Genomic DNA, 5,804 nt, shown 5'->3' with positions numbered 1-5,804 from the left:
CAAATGTGGAATACTTCCCAAGATGGAAGTGCTTCCCAATCATCATCAAAGATCAAGGAGATAGTGCCATCCCCTCCTCCTGCAACATCATACAAAGTGTGAGAGAAAATCTGCCCTTGCTCTCCCAAGCAAAGCAACAAAGTATTTTGCTGCCTCCTCATACTTCCATCATACATCTCATGTGATGAAGACACATCAACATCATGCATCCATTCTCTATGCTGCTCAATGATGCAAGTATCCTGCCATCTTTTCTCCATCCTCCCATTCTTAGGAAGAGTGTTTTCCAAGTGATGGCCAAACTCTTTCAAGAGTAACCAGCGCAGCCAAGCCTCCTGCTGCCCTGTATCATAGATCTGTAAGTAGCCTCCTAGTTCCTTGCTCATCAACCACATCCACTCAATCACCTGTGGATGCCTCCTTCTTCTCCTTATCCTGGTACTCCTCCCATGAGGGCTACCATCCTCCCAAATCAAATTCCTGTCTTTGCACTTTATGGGAGTTTGAAATGTAAGCTTCTCAAGGATCAATGAGACCCTATCAAGAATCAAATAGGTGGTAGGCAAAAACCTCCCATCATGATGTGTATGGCTCAAGGGATGTCCAACACAAGCATGAGAGATGTTATCCATCCTAAGATGTCCTCCATCTTCTATCTGCTCTTGTGAGAAGGGAAGAAAAGCATTGCATTCCATGGTGTGTCGAAGTGCATCTCCAATGAGATCTCTCCTTGAGACCTCCCTTTCATCCATAGTCTTCCAAAACCAATGAGGTCTTGGATCTGAAAGTAGAAGTTCCTCTTTGAGCTGAGAAGAGCTCATTGAGAAAGTGTCATCTTGAAGGGAGAAAAGGTTTCTTACTCCAAGATGTCTACCATCAATCTTCAAGGCTTCAAACCCCAACCTCCAATGTGATGTACAATCCAACAATGGCTCATGAGAATGATGGCTTGATTCCTTCTTGAGTGTTTCCATGTTGCACAACGTAGTGCAACCAAGTTGCTCTATAGTAGCAATGAGATTTGACTCTTGGTCATGCAAAAGTAAATCTCCAAAAGAATTTGCTGCAACAATGGAATGTGGAAATCTTTTCATACCTTGATGTGCATTTGGAATTTCTTGTAGGGCTACAAGAGTCCTGTTAAGCCCCAAACTTGCATCTTTCCTATACACCTTTCTAGACTTTTTCCATTTACCTGGACCTCCTAAGTTGTTAACATCATTGCATATTGAGTTTTAAAAAGCACATAAAGTGGTTTTCTAACTATGTCTTGTGTCTGCTGTTTGAATTAGAATTTTGCTCATAAGCTGCGGAATCTTGTCACTTTCCGCAGCCAATTCAACTTTCCGTAGCCTTTTTGTTAAAGTCTATATTGCAGGTGTCTTCAGGCAAATCGAGCCACATGGGCAAGTTGGAAATGACGTGGACATGGACCGAGTCCTATTGGCTCAGTCAAATTCATCAAAGGAGGCCATAGTCAACGGTGGTCAAGCGGTGGTCAACAGAAGAGTCCTACGGTGACAGAACTCCGTTTTTCACCACATGAAGACTTGCGTGGTCGTTCCTAGATCTCTGGGGACATATCAACACCTGTGGACTGCTCCATAAGGTGAATCCAACATCCACCCTCAATAGATTTAATCACCATGGTAGCCATGATGCTAGATCCCTGGACGTTGTTGTTCACATGTCCTCTGTCAGCGCAGTTCTTAGGAAATCAGTTATGTAAACATTTGCTATAAATAATGCGTTTCCATACGCATAGTGGTTAGTCTTGGTAATGTAATTCTGCTGTTAAGAAAGCTCACTGTGCCATGACACTGTTTTTATGACTGCGTTTTGAATACATGAGAAGACTCTGTTTATAAGCACAATTCATGGTTGATAGCTATTGCCCGAGGTTGTGCAGAGGGCCCCTGCACACGCCGAGGTTTTGTTTATTGCTGTATAGTTTCATGCTGTGTTTCCTTACGTTCATTATGCCATAGTTATTCACGTGTATATATTGCATTTCTTATGGTATTAATGTTTTACTTCTGTCCATAATTTTACATGCTTTATACTGCTGTTAACTGATCAGTGTATTTGTTCCAGATTACAGTAGGCAGCCCGGGCATTTGCACATAGTTTTACAATGACTAATGACATGGAATCAATCTTGTCTTTCTGCTGATTTATTTTTCTTAGTTTTTAATTCCAGCACTGTTTTGTTTATTTCAGTTCTGTTCATTGGCTTTATTAGTTAGATTAGATATTAAATTACTCATGTCATTATCAGTTACCTCCGAAAGCCATAGCGAGACTAATGGTGAGGGATTGAAGTATGAGTGTGTAATTTGATATTAGTTTATTTTTCTGCAAGTTAGTTATTGAATTGCTCATGTCATTATTAGTTACCTCCGAAAGCCATAGCGAGACTAATGGTGAGGGATTGAAGTATGAGTATGTAATTTGATATTAGTTTATTTTTCTGCAAGTTAGTTATTGAATTGCTCATGTCATTATCAGTTACCTGCGAAAGCCATAGCGAGACTAATGGTGAGGGATTGAAGTATGAGTGTGTAATTTGATATTAGTTTTATTTTCTGCAAATTAGATATCAGATTGCTCAAGTTGTTTATGATTACCTCCGAAAGCCATAGCGAGACTAATGGTGAGGGGTCAGAATATGAGTTGATGTAATTTGATTTTAGCTTTACTTTGCTTGCAATTTTTGGATTTCTTTGAGTACAATTTCTTTTGTATTTAGACAGCAGCAAGGATAATGGTTTCATGATCAATAGTTCACTATTTGTTTAATTAGAATAGTGGCACATTTTCATTCTCTTTTAGGAATTAATTTCATCATTGCATGTTTTAAAACCTTTTTGAAAAGTTTGAAGTTTTGGAAATCATTTTAAAGGACATCATTGCCTTGAACATTTATATCCATACTTGTCTTTAGAATTTCCATCTCACATTAGGAAATCAACGAAGATAAACCCCAAAACAAAATAAAAACTAAAAACGACAAAAAGTAAGAAATAGGTTATCTTGCACATACAGTGCGCCGCACTTCAACAATTTACGACTCCCGGATTGACAGTTAATATAGAAATTTAGAACACTCTAAATTGACCAAACAAGTCCCTTCCTCAAAAGTGTTGGCTGCCCCAACTGTTGATGCATGTGGCTGCTCTTCCCTGAGTGTGACAGCGTTATCACAAGCCTCCTCAAGAGGTGATGTGATCTCTTCTTTCTTTGTTCTTTCTCCATCAAAGGTTTGGATCAAACTTTGAGTGAACTCTGCAAAAGTCTTCACCCTTGCATGGCTCAAGTGGCTGCACCACCAATCATAGGCTTCACCCTCCAAGTGCAACGCTGAGATTTCAACAGCTTCTTTCCCTGCTACAGGATGTAGTAGGAAAAATGCCTCCAACTTTCTCACCCAAGTTCTTGCATTAGATGACCCATCAAAGGTAGACAACAAAATTCTATTGCCTTTGATTTCTTTTCTGCTGCATGGCCTCTTCTCTTCCTTCAGCTGGATGAAATGAGGAAAATCTAGAGTCTCCCTGAAGGCTCTAGGTTGAGATCTATACTCAACAAGGTAATCACTGAGAATCTCATGATCCAAATATCTTCCATGCTCAATATCTTCTTCTTGATGAGAATAGGAAGTGCATGGTACTTCCTCTTCTTTTTCTTCAATCTTCTTGACCTCCTCAAAGGTGGATGCATCTTCTCTGGATCTGAAAATAGATGAGAATAAACTCATCTTTTTCAATGTTCTGATCTTCTTGGGCTTAGACTCACAGGGATCAGTGGATCCCTCATACATGGGAAAAGGTGACCTCCCAGTGGTATGCTGCAACTTTGAACTCTGCATGCTAGATCCCCCATTGTTCCATTCACTTTCATCCTGCCTGAGCTGACAGTAATCTTTGAAAGGAAAATCTGCTCTGAAGTCTTCCCCCATGGACTGCCATTTACGGAAATAGTCTCCAAAGGGTATATGATCATGCTGCCTCCCTTTCTCATTCAGTACTGGCGGTAAGAATGTAGGCATTGTGATCCTGGTTGGCCTACTGAAGGCTGGTGAATGCTTGTCACACTGTTGTGAGATCCCCATATTTGTCGTAGATAACTAGCTCCACAGGCTGAGCCAGAACTATGCCCGAAAATGGATTTCTCAGCAAATCATGCCTGAAAAACGAATTTTTCAGGAAAGTGGGCTTTAGCTATCATAAAAAGTGTTTAAAAACACTCAGAAACCCACTCCAAATACTGCAGCAACCTTTACTCAGCTTTTATGGGCAAAAAGGTGGGGAAAAGTGAGGATTTTGGCCCTAAAATGAGTGTATAAGAAAATATGCGTAAAATGAAGGGTCAAGGTTCTGGAATATGTTAGATTAGGTCAAGAGGGATATGCATGTCGAATTTCAGAAAAAACAAAGGTGTTTTACTAAGTTAAACAGTTCCTCCTTCCCGACTAGTCAAGAAAAACCCTGATTTCCCATGACTTTGAGTATGCAGAAATTTACTGAAGCAAGGGAAGCGTATTTTCTAAAGGTATAAGATGTAAAACAGTATGAAAAATCATAGAATGAGTTTAGGAACATGGAATAGGCATTAAGCAAGGTTAAACAACAGTTTTACATAGAAAATCCCTCAAGATTGAGGTGCTGCAAGACAAGAGAATGACCCAGAAACCCTTCAGCGTTATTTCCAGGAGGCTGAAGCTTATTTTTATTATATTACAGATTTTCAACTGATAAATACATGAAAACATAGATCTATAATGAAACCAAATGCCCAAAGGGCTCTTTATTACATTCCCCTTGGGGATTTTAGCAATACATGAAAATGCCGGAGCAGATCTGAGTTTTACTACAACAGATCTATAGAATGATTCAGAATTTCTAAAGCAAAAAATTCAGTAAATGTATCAGATCATAAATATACTTGGATTGGTTGGCCAATCCAAGGATCACCCTTGATGCAAGGAGGCTTCCTTCACATCAGAGATCTAGCTCCAAAATGATGCCAAAAACCCTGGAACGCTGCTCCTTCAGCAATAACGCAGATCTGGGGAAAGAACTGCGTAGTATACCATGAAGAACACATTGGCCTGATGCCAAGATCTACAAATCAGATCCAATGTCTTCCACTCTGATCCTCCAAAGGAAAGAAAGACTCTCCCTCTGAAAAACAAGCAATGGAAGTGGTGTTGTGGAGTCTCCACGACAACACCCTACAACACAGTATTATGCTGCTGCAGCAATAACGTTGTCCTGGAGGATGATGCTTCCGTCTCGAGCCAAAATAACGATGGGACAACCTCACCCGAGCAGGCACTCGAAGTCCCCTGGGGCTGAGGGTGAGATCTCCGAACGGAGACACTCGGTGCACTAAACAGTGCTGCAGACTAGTTAAACAACCAGCATGCTCAAGAAGTTGAAATGACCAACTCAATATCATAAACATATGCATGAATGGCAATAGCTCTCCTCCCCTCCATTTATATAGCAATTGGAGACTCCTCATGGGCCCTTCCTCTAGAAGCTTCCCTCCTATGTTGTCATGTAGTGCTTTCCAACTCATACCCTGCACTGGTTGAATTGGTCAAACTTCTTTGCAAATATATCCTTTCACACATGAGGGTGTGAAATCTGGTTCCATGGCTGATCCCTTTTCATACTAGAGGGATTTTATTTATGTTTTTATTATCTTTGGGCCTCCTTACCCAATTATTCATCTCCTAAATGAGTTTAGACAAAATTTAATGTTCCAATTTATTGAATAAAAATTTGGAACATTACATA

The sequence above is a fragment of the Pinus tabuliformis genome, chromosome 7, assembly GCF_031772625.1.
Source record: "Pinus tabuliformis cultivar Carrire ecotype Pingquan chromosome 7, CPIR1, whole genome shotgun sequence".
NCBI classification, from domain to species: domain Eukaryota; kingdom Viridiplantae; phylum Streptophyta; class Pinopsida; order Pinales; family Pinaceae; genus Pinus; species Pinus tabuliformis.
This window is presented reverse-complemented; position numbering follows the sequence as displayed.